Source organism: Thermobia domestica, chromosome 6, assembly GCF_964235325.1.
Source record: "Thermobia domestica chromosome 6, izTheDome1.hap1.1, whole genome shotgun sequence".
NCBI classification, from domain to species: Eukaryota; Metazoa; Arthropoda; class Insecta; order Zygentoma; family Lepismatidae; genus Thermobia; species Thermobia domestica.
Genome location: NC_137459.1, coordinates 184,588,460 through 184,614,201, shown reverse-complemented (window position 1 = coordinate 184,614,201; position 25,742 = coordinate 184,588,460). Strand labels below are relative to the sequence as shown.

Below are 25,742 nucleotides of genomic sequence, written 5' to 3'. Positions count from 1 at the left end.
CTGTTTGTAATTTTTTTTATTTACTTTGCGTTTATAACATTACAATACTTTTTTGTAGGCGTAATTATGACAAGTTTTCGGAATTACATAATTTTAAGCAATGTTGAAAACTTGAGCATTTTTACCGTATCTCCAAAACGGTTTGAGATATCAAATTGCCGTAAACGCTATTGTGATCTTCCCGTCTATTGGAAACTCTCTATGTAATTGGATGAAATACTTATCTAAGCGATTTTTCGAAATAAAGGCTGCTGAAAAATGTCAAATTTTCAATCCTTGTAACTTTGTTCGTATTCATTCGAAATCCGTCATATTATGATCATAGTATGAGACACTAAAGTACTTTGGATGTGAATTGACCCGTTTGCCCAATATATATAATAAAATGACGTAGTGATATTTGAAAAATAAAACTCTTATGTTGGGTTGGCAACACTTAATCTTTTAATATCGCTGATTATGTCAAATAATATCTCCCTACCGATATTTTTATGTGCAGAATTTCATCGCTTTTTGTTCAATGGTTTAAAAGTTACAAAATCAAAATAAATGGCCCACCCTGTATACATACATATATTAATGTACGTGGATGTGTGTGTGTGTGTGTGTGTGTGTGTGTATGTATTAGGATGGCCCTTATTTTACTCACACGTAATGCGCGCACTAAATTCATACTTTGTCTGTTTGCATTAATAAGATACCCTGAGGCATGCTTGGGCTTCGGGATGAAGGTGTTAATACACAATGTTAGGAAATGTTTATTATCGTATGGCGTGCGGAGGCAGAACGGGTCAGTGGTGCCGATGTGATATAGCTAAGCGATCTAAGACGACGTTAGCCTGACAATCGTGACAGGAGAGCCACTAGAGTTTCGAGTCCCTCTGTAGAAAATGTCGTCGAAGTTTCTGTGTTTATATTCCTGTGGCGCAGGATTAAGAAAAATATTGCATAATATAAATTAGGAGACCATGTAGACAAGGTCTCAAGTGGGGTAAATTTAAAAGAAATAATAATAATAAATTTAATAATAATAATAATAATAATAATAATAATAATAATAATAATAATAATAATAATAAAACAGAAGAGCGGTCACTTTCGTACGATGGGTCCCCGGTTCGAACCCCGGCCAAGTGAGTTTGTGGTTAGCAACATCTGTTCGTGGATTTTAATGAGGTTCTCCCATTTCTTCTCACATTGCCATTCCACCAATTCTTTCATAATCATCCACTTTCATCAATCCGTCTCTTTTAACGTACAGAACATAATCGTTGGGCGTTTAACTACATTGAGAAAAATCCGTTCTCCGGACAGAGGTATATTGTACAAGTATACGGAATACTCTTGTTTAATGCAGAAATCAGTAAGGAGCATACGCTATCCATATGCTACATACGCACTGTCCTTAGATGTTACATCATGCCGTTGCAGGATGTCTGACATTACCAGTTTTCCGTATATCACATGCATATACTTATATTACATTCCTCAGTTATATGTTTTATACGTCCATTTGTATGTGAGATCCTGACCGCCTATATTGTTTCATACTGAAAGTACATATAGATGGAACACTTATACCGAAATTGAAGACTTTGGGGCAAAAACAGATTAAGTCCAAAAATGAAAATGTAAAGGAGGTAGTTTCACAACGGTTTCCACTCATCCGATTTTCTTCAAACTTCGCACATATATAGTAGACCGAAAATAAATCGACAGTACTTTTTTGCTTCTTTCGGAAAAGAGGTTAAGGATGGCAAAGGCCCCATTTTCCAAAAAGGGCCCCCTTGATTAAAAGGGCCAATTTAAAGAAACGAAACTCTGCCGATGCAAAGATGACTTCAAAGTAGGGAATACAGGTTTTGTCGCTTTTCGAGAAAAGGGTTGCAGAGGCTATGGCCCCCTTCGGAATGAAAAAGAACTCCGCACAATCCTTATGGAAATTGGATTTCGGTGGAATTACTTAAAACCATGTTATGATGTAGCTATTGTGATCCTGATAAGAAGTCTTAATGAGGATAACCACCAATCACTGATCGTTTGGCCACTACAGAGCCGCTTTTTCGAAAGCAGCCAAAGATAGTGATATTCTGGATTTCGATGAAAATGACTGAAACTGTGATATGTTATAGATGTTCTGATCCTGAGAAAAAGTCTCAACAGGCACAACCACCAATCACTGACCGTTTGGCCAGTACAGGGCCACAGGTTTGAATACAGCAGAAGGTAACGTTATTCTGGATTTCGGTGGAATTGCTTAAAACCGTTATATGTTGTAGTTATTCTGATCCTGAGAAAAACTCTGAAGAATCACAATCATCCATCACTGAGCGTTTGGCCACTCTTTTAAACCGAACAAGAGGTAATGTTTTTCTGGACTTCGGTGAAATTACTTGAAACTGTGATATGTTGTAGATGATGTGATCCTGAGAAAAAAAAAAAAAAAAAAAAAACTCAATGGACACAACCACAAATCAGTTACCATTTGGCAACTACGGTGCCACATTTTTTTAAAACAGCAGAAGGTAAGGATTCTCCGGAATTTTGGTAAAATTGTATGAAACCCTGAAAAGTCCGATCCCACAACCGGAAAAATGGATGGGAAGAGTAGCGGCCAACATCATTTAAGCATAGACAACATTCAGATGTTCATCTTGCAGGACAAAGGAAAACCTTGGAAAGTCCTAGACAATTTTTCTCAGGGTCACGTTATCTACAACATATCACAGTTTCATTCATTTGCACCGAAATCAAAAATACCGTTATACCGGCTGTTTTAAAAAAACCTGGACCTGTAGTGACCAAACAATCATAATTCGATGGTTGTATCTATTAAGACTTTTTCTCATGATGAGAAGATCTTCAACATATCTTAGTTTTACTCAAATCCGGAACATCGTTATACTCGGCTGTTATCAAGAAAGTAGCCCTGTAGTGACCAAATGATTAGTGATTTGTGGTTATGTCTATTGAGTCTTTTTCTCAGATGACAATATCTACAACATATAACGGTTTCAGTCATTTTCATCGAAATCCAGAACATCACTATCTTCTGTTACTTTCATAAAAGTTGCCTCCTAGTGCCAAACGTTCAGTGATAGGTGGTTATTTCCATTAAGACTTTTTCTCAGGATCACAATATCTACAACATATAACAGTTTCAGTCATTTTCATCGAAATCCAGAATATCGCTATGTTCGGCTGCTTTTAAAAAAGTGGCCCTGTAGTGGCCAAACGGTCAGTGATTTGTAGTTGGGCCTGTTGAAACTTTTTCTCAGGATCAGAACATCTACAACATATCACAGTCTCAATCATTTTTATCGAAATCTAGAATATCACTATCTTTGGCTGCTTTCAAAAAAGTGGCCCTGTGGTGGCAAAACGATCAGTGATTGGTGGTTATCCCCGTTAAGGAGACTTTTTCTCAGGATCACAATAGTCATTTTTACCGAAATCCAGAATATCGTCATCTTCGCCTGTTTTCAAAAAAAGTGACCCTGTAGTGGCCATACGGTCAGTGATTTGTGGTTGTGCTCATTGAGACTTTTTCTCAGGAACACCATAACTACAGCATAACATGATTATAAGCAATTCCACCGAAATCCAATTTCCATAAGGATTGTGCGGGGTCCTTCATCATTTCGAAGGGGGCCATAGCCCCTGCAACTCTTTTCTCGCAAAAACGACAAAACCTGTATTTCCTACTTTGAAGTCATCTTTGCATCGGCAGAGTTTCGTTTCTTTAATGTGGCCCTTTTAATCAAGGGGGCCCATTTTTGCAAAGGGGGCCTTTGCCCCCCTTAACCTCTTTTCCGAAAGAAACAAACAAAAAAAAAAAAAAAAAAACGTGTCGATTTATTTTCGGTCTACTATATATGTGCCAAGTTTGAAGAAAATCGGATGAGTGGAAACCGTTGTGATGCTACCACCTTTACATTTTCATTTTTTGGACAACTTGTTTTTGCCCCGAAGTCTTCAATTATTATACAACATGCATTTTCAGTTATACCTCTGCTGTATGTTAAGTCCAAAAACTACCGGAATTAAGCATGTAACCTACCTTTTTAAGTACGCCACCTACATTTTTCTGTGTAGAAATTTAATTTAATTTAATTTTCGTATGAGTTTATTTTCCCGGTTTCATATAAATAAGACGTTTTGTAAAGCTATATGAATGAATTCGTTCAGTGGAGTTGAAATTTAGAGGAAATTTTAAGCCAGGGATATAGTGTTGTGTAAAACTGAATGCATCCGTGTTAATACATCTGTTTTCCCATTGTGCTCTCAAAGAAAAACGTTCATGATGAGCTTCGTGGTACCAAACACGTAAGCATTTTGCTCCTGAGGGCATGGTTCGATTTGGAACCAGGATGTGGTTAAATTCTCCCTCTGTGGTCGTTTCAATCCCAACCAGTAAGCAGTCACGTAATGTCCCATGAGGAACTTCTGTCAACTTCCGACTAACGAAAGAAAACAAAAACAGGAAATTAAGTTTATTACTGTGTAAATAAATAATAAATACTAACCATGGGAACTTTTGATCCTAATTGGCATTGGGCGAATATGTGTATAACGACTTAGACACCTGTTTTGTTGAAATAAAGGACAATCTACTACGATCCCACATTTATAATAGTATTTTATGTAAGGCGATACCTGGAACGTGTTAAAGTACAGTTAAGCATTGAAAAGAAATAAAAAATGTAATAACAAATCATTTTTCGGCATCAAAAGATACAAAGCTCGAACTCTATTAGCTTCTTGATTGAAAAATGCAGAAAAATATTTATACTGTAGGTATAGACATTTCCTTGTTGATTAGAACACAGAAAGAAAATTACTATGAAGTTCGGAAACCGAAGATGTCTAAGATAGGATTCCAAGTTCAGTTTTCCTAATAGTAAAAAATTAAAGCCTAACATATATCTATATCTATATCTATATCTATATCTATATCTCTATATCTACATATCTATATTTATATATCTATATATGTGTGTTTGTGTGTGTAAATTATGATATATATTTGTTTGTTAAATCGGATGCTAATTAACTGAATCTTAGAATTCCCGAAGCAATTCCTTGCGACAGATTTTCGTCGCGTCGTAATTCCGTAACACTGCAAAGTTTCAAAGCAAATCGTTATGGGAAGAAATTTACTTCCAATGTTGATGAAAAACTTACAGACACAGACATGTTTCCTTTCTTTCTTGCATAAAACTTGTGCTCAAAATTTCTTGAATACGATTCAGTACCCCTATATATTGCAATAAAGAACTCGTAAATATTGGGCATAAAGGTAGGTGGAATATGTGCTTCAATTTATATGCCAGGTAGAAAAAAAAATAAATTGCCTAACAAATATAATTAGTTGAATTTATTTTTTTTTTACCTATTGTTAATTGACTCGAATTGCAAATCAGTGGTTTACATTTCCTGAATACTTTGCTTTCCCTTGAAAACTTTAAGACAAATTTCTGGGTCTGGATCAGGGGTGCCCACAAAGGGGGGGCTATGACGCAAACTGCGTCATTGAAATATTTGGGGGGGTTAAAAATCTATATAAATATGTTTGAGAGGGTGTTAAAATAATCGAAAAGATTTTTTTTCATCGAAGAACACTTACGGATAGGCAATTGAGGGGGGGCATGAGGGGGGGGCACCATTGGTCTGGATTATTTGGTTTTCTGCCTCAATATGCCGTATTTCAAAACCACTTGCATTTAGAATCAAAGTCTTTATTTTCTTGCTAGACTAATGGGAGAAGATATTTTATGTCTGGCGCTGAACAAACAGTAAAACACACTTGAACTATTGCCTTCATTTCATTGCATTAAAAAGTGATAAAAAAAGTTTAAATAGAAGAGACTAAAATTCTCCTTTGTTAAACAGAAATAAATATACGTGTTTCTCTCAAAGCGATGTTATGAGCTTACAACCCGTCTCTACATTTTTTCGTGATAAATATTTGTAAAATGTACTAACTGAGCCTACTAACTTGTCGTGAACATTACAATTACTTATGACGTGGATGGTTGAATAAATATTTCCTAAAAAAGAAAAGATAGGAAAATGAAGGAAAGAAATAAAAGAAAAGAAAAGAAAGAAACGGAAACGTTCGTATTAAAAATATTTCTTTCCCATCACTTCCATTCACTCGGTAAGACACTCAGGTGGACTTATACCATGCTCAACCAATGTGCATATTAAAAAGAGACCTAGTATTCAATATATTCTTGCTGTTGAATAATTTTTAATTCAGTCAATTATAGAGATGAAAAGGCTCGAAGAAACGTCTTTAAAAAATAAACAAAGTTTGTTTCAGTTCTTTTTTGCCTGGAAAATGTTGGATTTTTTATAATATTCCGATTTTAATGATGATCTAGTAGTACGTTCTAACTTTTCTTTCTCACTATAATATGAAAAGACTTTTAATTTCTGTGTTATGAAGAAAAAAGTCAAGAGTCAAAGACAATTGGTTACTCGATAGGAAAGATAAAAGGCAAATCAGTAAACAGATCGGACTTTCTAGTTTCAACGAATTGTTTGTAGAGCTATAAAAGTAATGTTCAACGACGAGAAACGTTTTAGTAAGAAGATTAATAATTAACAATAATTATTCTAAAAAGTAGTTGCTTCGTAGAAAAAACATTATCGTCTATAATTTATGCATAAACTAAAACTTCGGTTAGTAAAGAGTTAAAGAAGTGTGCTAAAGGTAAATACATATTTTATGTATATACAAGATTATGCAAAACAAACTTATGCATCCATACGATTTGTATGTAATCCATAAGATAATATGTTGCAATAGAAAGGAAAACCTCTTAGAGGATAAATTAGGTCATAAACTTCCCAAATTTGAATTTTTAGAAACTTTTTACACGTAGGAGAGAACATGTATCATTCAAATTTATATAAGTATACACTTAGTCCTAATAAACGTTTATCAATTTTTATTATTTAATAATTTAAAAAAAAAGGATCTGATAACACGTCTCTCCCGAACTTTTAAGAGAATTTTATAAAAGAGAATTAACCTGTGTATCCTTCCATAAAACCATATGATGTAACACAGCTTCATTGGAGAAGGTAAATTAGATCAATAACCTACAAGACGGTAAAACGTATTAGTTACTTATATTTTTGACGAAACGAAACAAGCAGAGCCAACCAAATTTTCAGAAATATAAATTCAAGTCCTAGAGAACATTTATCAAATTTTCATTTTTGACGATTTCCATATTTAAAGGGTATGTCAATGCACCCGTCCCAAAATTTAAGAGGAGTGCACCAATGTACACTCATGTTCAAAATTATTGTCGCATGTCTATAACTATGTTGTTGTAGGAATATAATTTAACATTGATAACGAATTCGCCCGGTATTTCTTATAATGTCAGTATGTGTATAATCGGCAAAGACATGTATGTGACAAATTTCATGTCAAAAGAGCAGTAAATAAGAACAATAAAACAAAAATAAAACTTTCTTGTCCATTTAGAAACATGTTGTTTTACTGATTCTAATGTTCGTATTTATAATTGTTTTCTTATGAAATTTACTACACATATACATTTCTGATTATACACACAGTATCAGTATTAAAAGTACCCTGCAAAATCATTATCAAATTATATTCTTACAAGAAGACAGTTATAGATATGCGACAATCATTTTGGACATGAGTGTACCTATGTTATATGAAAAACAATGGACATTTGTACTCACCAATATAACCATATAAATCAATGAGGACAAATTAGGTCAATAACTTGCCACGTGGTAGTACGTATGGATTACGCATATTTTTGGCAATTTTTTTACCCATAGTAAAAAAGCAGGACCAAGTTTACAGAGGTATATACTTAAGACACAAGAAACATTTACCAATATTTATTTTTGAAAATTATCACATTTAAGGACCGATCCTATATACCCCTCCCAAAATTTGAAAGTGGAGCATCAAAGTATGCATGTCCTATCAAAGACAATTTACCCTTGCGCCCATCCAAATAACCACGTATGAAGGTAACCCAGAAAATTCTATCGCTTTTTCACCCACCACCTTCGAACATCGATATGTCACCTAAGACGTACCTGGAAGATCAAAAATAGTCGCCATCAGCATCGACGACCTTCTGCTAACGTTCTGGAAGGTTATGGATTCTATCGCGGTAGAACTTGGTGGGCTTTGAAGCGAGGAAGGCATCAAGTGCATTTTGAACCTCTACTAGGAATTTGAACTGGCGTCCTCTAAAATGATTGTCCAAGGAATGGAACAGGTGATACTCGAACGGTGCGATGTCAGGGGAGTATGGCGAATGCAATACTGTTTCCTTCCAAGGCGTAGAACGGAGTCTCGGGACATCCTAGCCACGTAAGGCTTAGCGGTGTCCTGTAACAGGAGAACCCCTTGCGATTCAGAAATGCTGGCTCCAGCGTTTGTTTTTTCTTGAACACGACTCACTGCTGACAGTACACAGTTTCATTGATGCTTTGACCAGCTGATACCAGTGTCCGATGCACGATGCCTCGAGCAGTCCACCAAACACGAATGAGGCCCTTCTTCTGGTGCAGTATTGGTTTCAGCTGTTCTGGAACTGGTTCATGGGGTGCTAACCAACGATAACGGCGCCGTGAAGCTTCATACATGACCCACTTCTTATTACATGTCAACACCCTGTCCAGAAATGGCTTCTTCCTCAGATGAGACAGCAAAGAAACACAGGTGTCTGCTACCGTTGCATTCTAGCGGAAACCCATCGACCCAACTTGTAGTGCTTCCCAAGTTGATGGAGGTGCTGCCAAATGGTTTCTCCTTCACACTGAATTATAGTCCCAGTTCCTCACATGTCTGGCCACTGTTCGCCTCAATTGCAGCCTGCAAATCATTTTGAACATGTGTTGGTCTTCCGGCACGTGGTGCATCTTTGAGTGTCTGGTCACCGCGCTGAAACTTGTTAAACAACCAATGCACTTTCCGCGTAGTCACAACCTCCTCACCAAAGGCCTGGCATATCTTCTGACCCTAATTTGAACTCGTACAGCATACACGCCCTTATGACGCTCTGTGAAGGTCCCATGTTCACTCTGTCCTTACGTAAGTTCACGGTGTAACTGAACTGCCACAACTAGGTAGTATGCTTGATATACCCACACCAACAACTAACCCTCGCCTTATCTCCATTCGCATTCAAGTCACGGTGTGAGGGCCAATTGAACAAGACCTCCACAAAAAAGAGACAGGACTATCTTGGTTACCTTTATAATACGATGAAGCCTCATTAAAGAGAATAAAATAGGTTAAGAACTTCCGCAAGTTAAACATTTGGCAATTTTTTAGCCATAGAAGAGAATACAATGAACCAACTGAACTTCAGAATTATATATTCTCGTCCCGGAGAATATTTAGCAATATTTATTTTTAACAATTCCCAAATTTGAATGGTGGCCCTATGTATAGCTCCCAAAATTGTAAAGGTGTGCATCGATATACCCATGTCCTATGAACGAGAATGGACCCCTGTACTTAATCGTATAACAAAACGATGTGATAAAAACTTCATCAAAGATGATAAAATAGGCAAAAATCCTGAGAAAATTGAGGTTTTGACGATTGTTTACCCATGAAAGGAAAAAAGATGGTTAACGAAACTTACGAGTACAGAAGCACATATTATAGACCTATGCTACCATACCAATTTATTTTAGATTTGGCGATTTCCAAAGTTTAAGAAGTAGTTCTATGCACCCTTCTCAAAATTTAAAGGGGTAGAACAATGTATGCTTTGCCAAAATTTAGAGGGAGTAGTCTTATGTACCCCTGGCAATAGCTCCTAAGTCAACAACCCAAGGGCGAGAAAGCGAGACCAAATGGTTCGCTTACTACTCACATACTGTACATACATTTATATGAGTCGTAATACATACACAAAGGTTGATTCAGTTGTATAGAGCCGGATTCAATGTGCAACTTTACCGCACGTACACAACAAATCGCCGTGAGATTGTCGCGAGGCAAGTAACAGTATCTCGTTAGTCAGGCAGTAGATCAATGTGGTCAAGAGTAGTTTGATGCTGTCAAAACTGAACAGATTATGTGAAGGGTTCATTGTGGCCCTTTCAGACTCTTAAGTTCATGGTGTCGCTCATCGTAGAAATGTGTAAAGTGCGTAATTTTCATTTTGAATGTGGCGTAGATCGCGCCACTGTAAATCGCATTATACGGAAATTTGCAGCACAGTCCTGGGCCCATCATATCGAGATGAGCAAACAGAAACCACCCTCCTGTCGCTATTGCACGTGGTTCGGCGTATGGCGACTTCCGAAAATCACCCCATACACCGTACGATGACGAGTAAATGCCGGACATCGCAGTCGATAATCAACGGCGCCATTCAAAGGGATTTACCACTCAAGATCGTTTCCAAGAGCAGTGTTCATGCCCTAAAACTGGGTCATGTGGCTGATCGAAAAAGTAATTGCAGAAGGCTATATCAATGTCATTTCGCGGGTGATCGGTGGAGGAGTAGATTTGAATCACAAGCTGTGGTAAAGTTCGTGCCATTACATACAGTGAGAGTTTCCCAAAATGGTTCATGATTGTGGCCGGTTTCTTGTACAGGGGCAAATTACGTCTTTGAAAGGTAGAAGGAAACGTCAAAATAAATGCTGCGTATTCCCAGACTGAAATGTACCAGCATGAAGTTCGAGCGGTTTACGGACAAGACGTAAACCAGATTGAAATTACACCAAGACAAAGCATACAGCCGGTGTCGCCGTATGGAACAGGAATCTCGAGTTGCGGCAATTCCCTTCTTTGACATCCCTGTCAAGAGTTCAGATGCCAACCCAATGGACTGTTGTGCTTTCGGACTCCCCAAGCGGCGCCTGTCCCATCGTCGAGTCCCCACCGTCTTCGGCCTGTGGAAAGCCTTTAAAGAGGAGTGGGATGCAATACCTATGGTCCAGCTGCAACGCCTAGTCTGCTGCAATGGAAACTTTGATGCCGAACAATAGCCAGTAGAGGTAGCCTGCCGATCGATAGAACCGATGGTGGAAACACTGCATTTACTAAGTAAATGGCACATTCAAATGCGGCTCAATAAAACTGAATCAACCTCTGCATATAACGGTTTCTAGCTATATTTTATTATTTTTTTCTCTTGACGAACGGACAGAAAAAGCTGTTCTATAAAGATTAAATTTTATACAATTATTTGCTACATTCATAAACTTTATACCTTTCCCGCACTACTCCATATCAGAGGCATATTTTTACTTTCGAGCGACGATATGAGGTAGCAAAATACGGAGATTGGGAAAAAGATGAATTCGAGATTACCATGGATTTACACGTTTGATAGTCCCTGCATACTGATAAATTGATTTTTCGATGTCCGTCCGTCTGTTCGTACGTTCATCTTGATGTACACTCGCCTAGAAGTCGTGCCGTTTAACGTGTCGAGTCGAGACCAAATTTTAAACTATTTAAATATAATTTTCTACTTTCTTTCTTTTTTTTTTTTAAAAAAAAAAGAAAAGATCTTCCTACCCCGAAAAATAAGGCTACTTCAGTGAATGATGAAGACGGCTCTAAAGATTTTGTTTATTTTCCATAAATCAGTACTTCATTAACAAAATTATATTATTGTATGTCTATAAGTGGTTTCTGTGGGAAGAATCCAGAAGGAGTAGTTTACTCTTGGGGTGAATCGTTAAGGTGAATTTCCTCAAAAGCGGCCTCATGCACTTTTGCTCATATTTCATAAATAAATGTTCAATTAAGAATCTGCAATATATGAGCCATTTTTCATTTTAAAAAAATCTCAAGGGGTAGTTTACTCTTGTGGGAGATTTCCCGGATGATTTTTTTAAGCAACGACTCAAGCAGTTTTGTTTTTATTTCGTAAATAAATATTTCATTAACAAACACGCAATATTTAATAATAATAAAATAATGTGTGTCTGTTGTATGAATTCATAGCAGAATACCTTTTTTCGTATCTCTTAATGTTTTAATTCCGATACCTGTCTACAGACGGACAAGCATAGCCGTCCTGCAAGATTTCTTATACTTATGTATGGCATAAATTGAAACTCGGAGAAATTAACTTTGTACCAAATAAATGACAATTTGTTTATTGTATCACGTAATTATCAACAATTTATTTAACGGATTTTCACTCTTCTGCTGAGGCATTGCATTTTTATTATTGTTGTTGAACAAGTGACACACTTCTTTTGTGGACATTGAAGTTGACTCTAGCGAAAAAAAAATCGTAAGCAGAGTTAAATAATCACAGAACTTGCACACACGTCAGGCAAGTGCTGAATTAAGACTTCAGAATCCAGTTTGTCATCGTTGCATCACAAATAGATTTTAATCCTTGTATCAATATCACTAGAAAAAGTTGTAGAACAGCTCAGAAGTAAGAACAAGAATTACTTACCTATTTGCTAATGCGAAGTCGACATAGATTAAAATACTTTATTATTTTTGCATATTGCTTTCAGAAATTTAAGTGCAAGTACCTGTTTGTTATTAGTATCCTTGACTGATGACAAGGACAGCAGAAGGACATTTAAAAAAATAATTAGATAGGATAACACGGCGGCTTCTTGATACCCGATAAAGAATTAAACATTATGTCATAGAAAAATGCCCATACCTGGAGATAAATTTTCTCGTTCTCCTTTTTATAATAATTTGACGTTGCTAAACCTAATGAAACTATTTTCAAACTATCCATCCATGGGGCCACGAGAAAAATGACCTAAAGTGAGGATCTTTGAAGTGCCGCTTATGCTAATGGAAAAAGTGCCCATACTTGGAAACATTTCTAGTTGGACTTTTTATAATAATTTGAGGAAGCTGAATCCAATAGAACTGTTTTCAAAAATACGTGTTCATGAGGTTTCTACAAATGCGGTTTCAAATGTTTCAATTTGAAATAATTTGACTCCTGATTCTATGGACGGACATGTTTGAAAATAGTTCCATTGGACTCAGGATCCTCATATTTTATAAAAAAGTATAGTGTGAGGCTAATTCACACTAATAACGCTAACAATCAACAACAGTAGAAATAGAAGTGAAATAAAGTAGGTCAGACATTTTATTTCAACGTTGTTTTCTGGGAGTTGCCTGGTAGAACTGAGAAAAAAAGACTAGAGAAACCTCGGTGAGAATAATCGTCACTGGAATCTAATACGGAACCTTCAGACTGCGAAGCAAGGACATTAATTATTAGGTTACAGAGTTATTGTTACTTGGTCATTTATACAAGTTGGACATTTTCAAAGGGGCCAAGGCTGCTTAATTTTCACTGTGAAACAGTAATGAGTTATAACAAGAGAAAGTGATAAAGAAGAAAATTACTAAAAATGCACCACATAAAATGCAGAATTTTCCATAATAACGGGGTTTGATGGCCATCATATAATCTTCATTTCCACATAGATGGAACGGTTATAAAACGCAAAACATATTTTCAAGAGTGTCTGTGTATGGTATTCGTTGTCTCTAATCGATCCGAGCAATGGTTCACACCGCATTAAAGTAGTGGTTTTATGTTCCTTCTTCTCAGAAAGCAGGCTCGCATGTTGTATTTATTTCTTTGGAATTGGAAGTGGCTCCAATCTATCCAATATAACTTTTCTAATAGTTCTTTCTCCAATTCCACGCTAACATTTGTTTTTGTAGTTTGTTCTTAACACTGGCGTGCAAATCTGATGTTCAATGACCTGGGAACTTACGAACTACGAAGTTTCTCTAAGAGTAGTTATATTTTTGTACTTTTTTGGTGTATTATATATACCTCTATGAAGGTAGACATCCTGGTCAGAACATTAAAAGCAAGCTTAACAGTCAACGTAAGTAAGATTGTGTTTTTTGCTGAAAAATCCAATGTTATTTAAATTTCCTTTTAACTTAATCCGCAAATAATGGAGGCTATGGAGATTAGCAATCCTTTGTAGCACCACGTCTATATGAGGCATCACCTACTAGGCAAAGTGAGACCCAAAATACTCGTGGGTTCGTTTCTGAGACAAGCATTATCACCGTGAATTGAATCCAGGATCTCACACAGGTGCGTCAGACTTCTGGTCGCGAAGGGTCACAGAGTTAAATTTTGAATTATTGTTGACAAGAACACAACATCTTTTATATTGATGCAAGATACTTACATTTTTGGATTGTTCCAACGAAAGCAAAGTGAAATTAAATGTTTACCTCTCAGATCTCAAATCATGAGAATATGCTACCCATTTTATGACATCTACTTACTTGTATATTTGTAATGATTTTAGTTGCATTTGTAATGGTAACTTGCAATTATGGAGACAGACTACTAGCAATAACAAATTTGTCATTTCCAGTATACAAACACACACACACACACACACACACACACACACACATATATATATATATATATATATATATATATATATATAGGGTGTTTTAAACAACATTGACAACGTTTTCGAGGTGATTTCTGATACCAACAGAGGACAAAAAGTATAGACCAACCTAGGTGCACAAATGCTTTCTTTCGGAGTTATAGGATGCCGTAAACATAAAAAAAAATGAACATTAAAGGTCAATAACTCCAAAACTATGGGAACTACCGTAGTCGGATCAAGACTTCACTTATGAACTAGTATGTGCCCTGTACAAATATCCATGTCACGGAATCCTGCGGTATTTCCGCAACAATTCTGATTTTGGATATGGCACATATTGCTTTCTAAGTCAAGTCTTGACCCGACTACGGTAGGCCCTATAGTTTTATAGTTATTGACCTTTAAAGTTCACTTTTTCACGTTTTCGGCAGCCTGTAACTCCGAAAGGAAACATTTATGCACCCAGGTTGGTCTATACTTTTTGTCTTATCTTGGTGTCAGAAATCACCTCTCAAACGTTGTCGGTGTTGTCTTAAAACACACTGTATACTAGAAAATGCCCTGCGTCTTACCTCAGACAATATTTCTAACCATTTCTCTACGTCCTTCATACTGAATCTGTACAAATGTCCCACTTTGTGCATCTCCAAAACGCCCCCTGCACACCGAATTTCGTGCCGTAGTGTCGTAAGCTTTGGAAGAAACACCAATTTTCTCAATACCTCTCTCTTCGAAATCGAACTTTCGAAACTTTCTCAAACTATATATATAACGTTTCTGTACGTCAAAGAGCTTTCATAATAATACATTCCGTGATTTTATGCACAATGGTCTAGAAGAAACATGTAATAATAGTTAAATGTACCCTCTTCCCCCTTTCTGGGGTAGAAATCCGAACTTCGATGAAGTTACATAATATATTAGTGTTTTTGTATGCTAAAGAATCTTCATGTAATAAATGTAATGCTTTTATGTTCAACGTTAGAAAGTAAAATTACAAAATCTTTGAAAATAATAATATTTTTTGAACATTATTACATGAAACATAAAACTCCCAAAACACTCATACTTGTGTTTGTTATCAGTGATGGTTTATGCTGAATTTTACAATTCTAATTTTCAGTTTGATTCATGACTTTCACCTCATTCTATGAGAATAGAAAGAGTGAATGTAGGCTATATGGGTGGTTTGCTTTGGTACTCTGCGCTTTGAGGCCACAGGTCTTATAGTTTTTTCCTCATTCTCACGAGCTGAGACTGTGCAAATTTTCTTTATTATATAGATCCTGATCGAATTTATTCCATTTTTCTCTGTAGTTTTGTTAATGTTGTAAGTGCTTCAGTCTGAAATGGTCTTTTGCCTGTAACTCCGACTTTTATCATGAATGCATACACAAATAAAACGAATTTGCCCCATAACTCTCTCTCTCCAGTTGTGGGTCGAATCTCGAAAAAAAAAAAACGTTGAAATATGTATTGGTTATTTTAAATTAAGAATTTGTATGCAGAAATTTATGTCCAAATTTAGTGTCTCTACTTCAACACTTATTTCACTTCATTCAATGTGAAATCAATTTACCTCCTTTTTTTCTTCGGGAGTTGATTTAAAACTAATAAAAAAAGAAATGCTCAACACGTGTTTATTTTTAAGGGGAATTGCAACTCTGAAATTCATGTTTTCAGCTTCAGTGAAGCGTGACATTGGCTAGTACATATACCTTTCTTTCGTCGATAGGATCCACATTTCCAGAAATACTTTGTCTACGTCAGTGGGTACTAACCTGGTATGGGGGAGTGAAGATTGAGCCAGAGAATCACAAGTTACTGATAGGAATAAACTGTGAAATTATGAATAAAGTTCCGTATGCAGTAACCATTTACAATTTAACTAGCAAACTTCACAGACACTAGTGTTTCATACTTTGTCTTTTTACTCCTGCTCAAGGTTTGTAAGTAATTATAAACTTAATAAATATGAACATAAATTGACAATAATATGGTTATAATAATCTATTATTATTATTATTATTATTATTATTATTATTATTATTATTATTATTATTATTCAAGATTTCAGAATTGAACGCTGCAGCTGAAGTCGCAGATGTGGTCAAACAGAAGGCATGTATGACTAACGAGCGAAAAGGAAAAGGAGTGAAATATACCGGGTTTACGAAGGGAGACGCCAGGTAACAGGATTGGGAAGGATTGGTCTACGTTATAAGTATAGAAATGAAATCTTCAAGTTTTACGTCCCACGATTATGCCGGCTATGCTAAAGGAGACGGTGATGATGAGAGATAAATGAAATGGTGGAATGTAGAAAGTGAGAGGAAACGGGAAAATCCCGTGAAAACCCACGCACACAGTGTTTATCCATCACAAAATTCACTTGGAGCGAGCAAGAATCGAACCAAGGATCACATTCACAAGAGGTGAACGCTCTACCATGAGCCACCCAGCCCTGTGATAAGTACCGAGTCCCAATTTCAAGTTCTTAATATATCGGTTTGGTCTGGACGTTGATGACAGCTATATAGTCTTCTTTGCATATAATACAAATTACAATAAAAGAGCCAGCAAATTTCACTGTCTACTACCTCCTAATACGTAGTTATTCTTTAAATTTGGAACATATATTACCTTCTCGATAAGGCCTCGGAAACTCTAATCTTTTTCTGCAGCATTTTCTGCTTTAAATTATTTTAAATACTTAGTTAGTGTGTCTGTGGGCAGTCTGATGTTCCATAATATAGGTTCCTGTATTGGTAGATTATTTTTATTATTATTGGAGCTTACTACATAGATAAGACAAAGATGTACATCATGAAAGAAAGAAATTAAAATTAAGTAATAAAGCAACAGACTAGAAACTTTTTATTAGAAGAATATATTTTAAAATTGTTGATTGAAATAATTACGTAGATGTTAGGCGTGGAGTAAAGTTCAATAGAAACAAGAATTTGAACAGCATTATAGATCTCCTATACCCATCTATAAAAGAGATTTTTTACTTCAGCGATACAGTTTGCTAGTGATTTCTAAACAAAAGTACTAATTAGTTACTGCAGTCTATTTTTAGAAACAAATGCATTAAAATAGATTACGAATTCCTTAAAAATGAAATTCACGTTGTGTGTCGTCTTTTCACTGCAAAACGTATAAATGTTTAAAATAATTTTTTGAACCTATTTAACACTTAGTTCGAGCATCATTTTATAATTTATTTCCGTTCAAATACGATTCCTAAGATGACAACGAGGGTTGAAAATGTTTACCAAAAATATAGTATTTCAAGAGCCTCTGAATGAAATAAAACTGGGCATATAAGTTCCTCATTAATAATAAATGGACACGTATTCAAGCGTTTTCAAAAATTCCACTTGTAAAGGGGAAAATGGACAGTTTTTAAGAATATGTTAACTTTCGCTTTTGTATTCTTAAAATGTTCAATGCCTGGAAGTGGCTGAACTGATTGAAGTGAACTTTTGAACATAGTTGGCTTTTGGACTGAATTGGACTCTTGCAATTTAACTTTGATTGATTGAAATGTGAATTCTAGGGGGAATTCAAATTATTAATGTATTACCTCAGAAGACCCTAAATGGGAGATGAAATTCGGTATATAAACTCTTGATTATAAGTAGAGAAAGATAGAGGGCTTGTGTAAGTGTTTATGTAAGCGTAGTGAAATGAAACTTACGTCTACAACTATCTTGAAAGCGTAAAGGAAAGTTCGTATATATCTTTCAAATATTTTCCATTAACATTATTCATCCCATGCGGGCATTCAGCTAGTTATAATAAGAATTCCAAAATGTGTACAAGATTATACACATCAATAGACCAGTTTATAATATTACTGTATTATAAATAAGGAGGAATGCTAAGATGTTTCTTAAAAATCTATGATTTTGTGAAAAAAAAACTTACTCTCAACTATAAATTTAAAAATAAAGAATACGTCGTTCTCCTATGCTTCTCTGCAAAGTATACTGACTCTTAACAAGGATGGTTAGGTGAATTTCGAATAATTTCTTGTTGGAGGTAAAGCTCAAGCAGTTTAATGAAGCACTTATTATATAGATATGTTGAATGCTTGTGTGTAAAACCTTATTAGTTGAAAGAAAATGACAGAGAGGAAAACAAAAGCATTTTGGGGAAACTCAAATTAAAAGTTTCAAAACATTAGACGAACTTATGTTGATTTGTTAAAGAGGTGAAAAACTAGTCTTAAACCTACTTCCAATATGTTTGCATTTAGAAAACGAATCCATGTACGATTACTTTTATGACACAAATTTTGCACTGGAGCAAATTACAAGTACTTAAAATGCATTCTTTTCTTCTTTTTTAATATATATATATATATATATATATTCAACATCTTAGTATTAGTAATATGTTAATATATTCTATGATATTCGTATTCCAATTGTGAATAGGATTGCATTTTCGTTAAAGGAAAATTAAGTACTCCCAGACGTGGTCAAATCGTTAAATATGAAATTAGCCTAAGAATATATAATATATATTATATGTATGTGTGACTCTCCCATTTCTCCAATCATTGATCTCTGGAAGTTGGTATCTAACATAAGTAACATGTAGGTCAAATAAAAAATACATATAGATTTGTTGTTGGCCTTATTTTGAGATTTGGAGCATCGAAACCTGTCAAGTCATCTGAAATTTTAGACCTTTTACTGAAGTTAGCTTGTATAAAATAGTAATGCCATTTTCCTGTAACTATGATACTAGAAAGACATAATGGATTCACGTTCCTTTAAGAGCAACAATACTCGCGGAAATTAATAGGATTTTTCAGACCGGCAGAATCAGATGTTGGAATGGTAACTTTACCTTCGATACCAATCTAAAATTTCTTCTTTCCTCATTATTATCCCGAAATATAGGCTTGGTAATAGCTACATATGAGACATATATGGCTCTCAGTAAGGCCTGTCTATAAGAGTAAATATAAAGCTTTATGAACATCTGTCTAATTGCTTGAACAATATATTTAAAAGTTTTCTTCAAAGCTAGCTGTGTGTGGTGACGAGAAGTTTAACACTAATGATCAGGAAAGCTTAATAGATATTAATGCGCTTGCCATTAAAAATACTGAGAACGAAAATATTTATCTTCATTTCATTCGATGAAAATCCAAACAAATGTTGATCATGCACGACCACTCGTATGTCAGTCACCGGCATTTAAGGGTTTTGTAAGTTGGTTGGTATCCCTGCGATGGTATTGACCTGTTCACTTCAGACTGTCTCCGACGGCACTCTCTTAACTCATTTACTTCCGTTTCTCATTGATTTCTTGGACCTACATCAAAAATTTCCACTTGTTCTTAAGTCTTCAAACTTAATAAAAAAAATATACATACGTGAAATAAGTGTTAGTAAAATTGCTGGCAGGGATGAAAGGAAAATCGTGTTTCGTGGATGTACGTGATCAAGCGCGAGCGCGCGCACCCAAATCTATCGATTTAGTTACACACTCTGTGATTAGCCTCAGTTGAATCTACCATATACAGGCATTGTTTATCTGTTTTAAGTCACCGACAGCTTCCTCAAATCATGTCTCCACACTTTAACATCATCTTTCGTTTTTCAAAAAATCCATTTTGTTACAAGGATAAAGGTTTAATTCTTTAAGCGCAAAAGGCAGCAAAAGAGTCCCAAATTTTCTAATATCAAGGTTATCACTACAATCAAAAACAAAAGAAAGAAAATAACACAAAAACAGAAAGAAGGAGAGAGTGTTTGTAAAAATAAATAACTAAGTAGCAACGAATTATTCAACGAATATTATTTCCTTTCACCAACCAAATCCGACCAGCAAACATAGAATGTTGCCGTGTACAGTTTGTTATCTTTCTAGCACAAAATTATTGAGTTTAACGACAAGTAGATCATTATTTATCTAGACAAAAAATGCACCAAAATTCAATTTATTTAAAGACAGTAGCAAGAGTCTTAAATAATATATCCGGTAGGCTGACTTTTGAGCAGAAACACAGTTAAAGGTGCAACGAGATAAGAGAGTAATGGGGTTGCATATGTAGCAAAGTAACAAGTAAGTATTTTATTTTTACAATTAATTTTGAGAAGTAATTTTACAAATAATGTTTACTTCACATTAGAAATATTGAAGTTTGTCGAACATCTGGCCATTAAAACTGGAAGACTCATTTCTATGTCCTCTTAGTGTGCCTCAAGCCATACAGTTTCGTTATGTCAAAGTTCGTCTACTATAACTGAGGGAGGGGTTTTCTGGCGTGCTATTCGCTGCATGTTCATGCACCAGACACGTTCAGTAAGAAAAGAAAAATTTTAGGTAAATACAGAAGACAAGGTAGCAGTGGCTAAGTGTGTCCATCCAGGAATAGTTGGACGTTGCGTGCGGTTGCGCATTCTATTGTTGGAAAATGACCCATTCAGGAACTATACAATTAGGACCGGAATAAACTCAGCATCTTAGCGATGTAACGCATGTTTGATCAATGTCTTCTTAATGATTATTAGACGCGAGTGGGAACGGAATTCAATGCTTTCAAATGCCATAACGCTTGACTTCGGAGTGGTTTATTCGTATAACAAACCAGAATAAATTCCTCACCGCGATACCCTCAACCACGTATAGCATCAACATAGTGTTGAAGACAGAAGCGGAATTCGCTAGAGAAGAGGATATCATACCGTTCGGTCTGTCATGCGCAACATTTCAGTTGCAAGCGCCTATAGTGTGTAATAGTCATAGGAAGGAATAGGTGGCATGTAAAAAAAAAAAAAAAAAATGCTACTATATGATCCGGAAGGCAAGGGACGTATTTCTGAATTCTCAATCGACAGTATGACAGAACACTGTGATTATTGATGGCGTTATTCTCCTTTCTGGAGTCACTGATTTCTTAGTCGGATCATTGAGGTAGCATTCCATGCAATATGGGCAACGGGATATACCACAATTAGTTCAACACCAAAGACTACTGCTTCTTTCGTTAAGGAGGCATATCTCGACCATCGGGGCACTAACGTCGATGATACTTTCAGTACGTAGCTGCATCTTCCAGTCCTTCCCTCAGTTACTCTTATCACTGGGGTAATCGGCGCATAAGACGTGCTGAGAGGTGCGCCGCTAATCATTACTATTTCTCCACTGCTTTGATCGAATGTCTTCTTGGTACAGTAGACAATTTAGTGGCTTGCAACTTATAAAAGTGGGCCTATTTTAATCCCTTATCATTCAAGCTGGGGCCAGTGTCTTGATTTTGTAATCCAATTATACTGAAGGCGAAATAGTATGGTGGAAAACAACTTACACTAAGAAAGTTTATCTTGCACGAGATCTGTGAAACGCCAGCTGCACTTGATTTAATATTCCGAAGGTGGTTCAAAGCCTATGTTAATTGTAAATCCCGTCTTTCATAATTTCGATATTACATAAGACTCAAATTCAGGGGTGTAGCCACGTGGGGCTCATCCTGGCCAGGCCCCCCAAATGATTTCCTGGCCTCCCAAATGACCAGGTTTTAGAACACAATCGTAAGATTACCTCGCTTCAGTCATTTCAAAATAACAAAGTTTACATATAATTAATAATTCATGGTAAAATAGTACGGAAATATAAGATTTTACCATATCGATCGAAAAATAGTATGGCATATTTTCTTTATACCGATCGGAAAATAGCATGTTTTTTTTTAAAGCAGATTACAGAATTTACTGTGATTTATATTTGACAGCTTGAAGACAAACAAGATACTATAAATAATACCATAAAACAATACTACTACACTAATTTGTAAGTACATTACATTTTTATATGCTGTAACTAGTGTTTAAAAAACATATTTTTATCAGATGGAAAATTCGGTGAAAACATTCTTATTCAGTTTTTCAGTTTGGATTTCTTTCGCTTTTTTTTTTCTACTTCGTTTAAAACAGGAAGTGAGATATAGCTGTTATTAAAATAATTGTTTTTAGTCATGATACTTAATAAATATTTTTGTTAAGAAATCTTAAAGAAATTAAGTGCGATTTCAAAGAAAATCAATTTTATGTAGATAGGTTCTGTGTACAAGGGCTTAAACTGAAATAGTTATGCTAAAGGTATAACGTTTGGTCCGGGGCAGTAGTTCTTGGTTAACCCTCGAAATGACAAGCTTATTTCATAACGAATAAGCTTGCGATATTTTATAATGACAAGGTGAAGCTATGAGGCTCATATGTATTTTCATTTACTATGCACGCTGATGCCTACAGGTAAATGTTTCTGTTTTATTATAATTGTGCGTACGTAATTGTTAATAACTCTATTCTTGATTACCACTGTTATAAACAGTGTTTACTCGTTCCTTTGATTAAACTTCACTTTTAATGATAAATGATAAAAGTTAGCAATACGTTACATAAAATAATGTATAATGTTTTGATAGTATACATGTTCTTGGTATATATAGTTTAGAAGAACCTAACGTTAATCACTCACAGAGAACGGTTCACTTGTTTTGTCAACGTACAAAAATTCTACTCATCTTGTTGAGCTGTTTGCAGACATTTTCCTTAGATATATCGAATGTTTGTTGCTGCATTCTTGATTTTTTTTCCGGATTTCACACATGACAACCTCTATGTTTCTCTACCTTCGCTTGATTGTCACATATCTAGGCACTCCTGTAAATTATGGTAGAGTTCCATAGCCAATTTTGTATCATTATGTAAGCTAATGATGCAACATCGATTGATTTGTTTTATCAATGCTTCTGCTACTGAAATCAAAAACAGACACTCTTGGTCGGTGGTAGTTACATTCCAGTTTGGGTGGCTTTTAGTCCAAATCATGTATGCTGCTACTCCACAAACATCCAGAAGATTCATAAAATAAGCAAAATGATAGCTATACTTTTTCCTCCTGCAAGTATAGTTGTGAACCTATAATTAAAGGAATTGTTGTAATATACAGGGTGTTTCAAAACAACACCGACAACGTTCGGGAGGCGATTCCTCACACCAAGATAAGACGAAAAGTAAAGACCAACCTGTGTGCATAAATGCTTCCTTTCGGAGATATAGGCTGCCGAAAACGTGAAAAAATGAGCTTTAAAGGTCCATAGCTCCAACACTATGGGATCTACCGTAGTCGGGTCAAGACTTCATTTAGGAAATACTATGTGCCCTATCCAGATATCCATGTTTCAGAATCCTGCGGTATTTCCGCAGCAATTTTTATAGAGGTGGTTGTTGAGTGCTTCAGATTATATGTTTGTAGCCAAATTCCCTCTATAAAAATTGTTGCGTGAGTACCGCAAGATTTTGAAACATGTATTTTTGGATAGCACACATATTAGTTCCTACGTGAAATCTTGATTCGACTACGGTAGGTTCCATAGTTTTGGAGTTATGGACCTTTAAACTTATTTTTTAAAATATATTTTCGGCAGCCTATAACTCCGAAAGGAAGCATTTGTGCACCCAGATTGTTCTGTACTTTCATCTTATCTTGTCAGGAATCACTTCCCAAACGTTGTCGGTGTTGTTCTAAAATACCGTAAAAAAATAAGAATAATAATATATGGCTTATTATTCCTGTGTGGATGAAATTTATTGTCGTGATACATACTGGATAAAAGTACAACTGAAGAAATTTCCTTCGGAACATAAGATACAAGTGTGAATTTGTCATTAGACATCAGATTTTTATGCACTTAAATTCATGAAATATGCAAGCAACTATGCTGCTAAATATGTTGAAATGTGCATTAACAATACAATAAAATAGAACATTTTCAAACATGCAGCAATGTTGTGACAAAATTTTGTAGGTGAAATATAATATCGAAAGTGTACTTTACCTTTCAGGGATAGACAGTTATAGTTTATATACTACTAACTTTTTAAAAGACACAAACTATGAGATTAAAATAACACAATGATATAAGGACACAATTTCTAGTTGTTCTTCACATTTGTATTTTAGAGTGCATTTACTTTACACGAAATAATACAAGCCTCGCGTTTCTCTATTCATAATTAGCCTTACAGTATATCACAAGATGCTTCTATTAATTTTTTTGGTGTCAGTTTGTGACATTTGTAGCCTGAAAGTGACCTGTTAATATCAATAGATATTACTGGATAGTATTTTAGAAAGGAGTAAGCTTAGTATCTGCATTTTGTAGTAAGTTGAAATTTAATCTTTGAAGATGTTTCCCCTAGTTTCAGTTATTCTGCAGTCGGGGTTTCTGGCAATAACATCGTCAATTTCTCTTCCACAGAGCGCCCGATTTTACCAGAAACTGACTGGAGCTCGTGCTGAACTTCATCAACTAAAGTTATGCATTCACTGAGCAGCATTCCTCGCGTCTTTTGTTTCTGAACTGATGTGGACATGATATTACAACGTCTTTATCATTATCGGATCTCTCTTAACGTCTTAGCAATTGTAAGCGTCTTTGCTCTTCTGATCGGTCGCTAACAATATTGGTTTTCCATAAACCATGTATTCTTCCATTCTCCCATGCAAAACGACGTTCTGTTGCATAGACATGTAAATGCATTGAAAATACAAACTAAAACTGGATTTATTCAATGCTATAAACATACATATGAAAAACTTCTAGAATATGTGAAATATGCTCTTAAGTACTAATATATATCTAACCTTTTAAATATGCATTTATATGCATTATAAAAGTTCAAATTGGAGTTGTATTATTGTTGTTAGAAAGCCCTACTAAGTTTAACAGAAATGCATATATGAAAACAAAATATGCATTTGCATAAAAATCGGAAATCCAGTCATTATACACGAATAAAGATGTGTGAGACTCTTTGTTGCATAAAATATGGTCACAATCCTTTAGGTGAGAAAAAACATACTGAACAGTAAACTAGTGAGGAATAACCTGAATTTCAAATAACCTGCACATAAAAAATACATTCACTGCAATAAGTTCACCTGCCAGTGCTGCCATCTAGTGACCACTGAATATTGTAATAATGAAGAATTTGAAAGAAAAGTACTGACCTTTCATTTTAGCTTCAGAGGCTCACTTTGTCGTGATTAAGTATGAAAAGAAAAGCTGAAACAAGGAATTAAAATATCATTCAAGCTGAATGAGGCATATCACGAATGAATATACAGAAGACGCTGTGAGAATTCATACAATATTAAAAATCTTTAAGTTTCATTAAAGCAGCTTCCTAATAAAAATGGTGGTCATGAGGCTGAAAGACTCACCTTGTCATTTCTAGGGTTAAACATGATAAAAACTATCTGGAATATAATTTATGGAAAAAAAGTAAAATAAATAATAA

General features: G+C 35.3%; 1 protein-coding gene across 1 annotated transcript in view; it reads left to right on the top strand.

Moving 5' to 3' along the window:
• The window catches only part of LOC145688354 (uncharacterized), a 316,110-nt gene that overhangs the window by 47,172 nt on the left and 243,196 nt on the right, over positions 1–25,742 (top strand). The gene's annotated exons all lie outside the window — the stretch shown is intronic.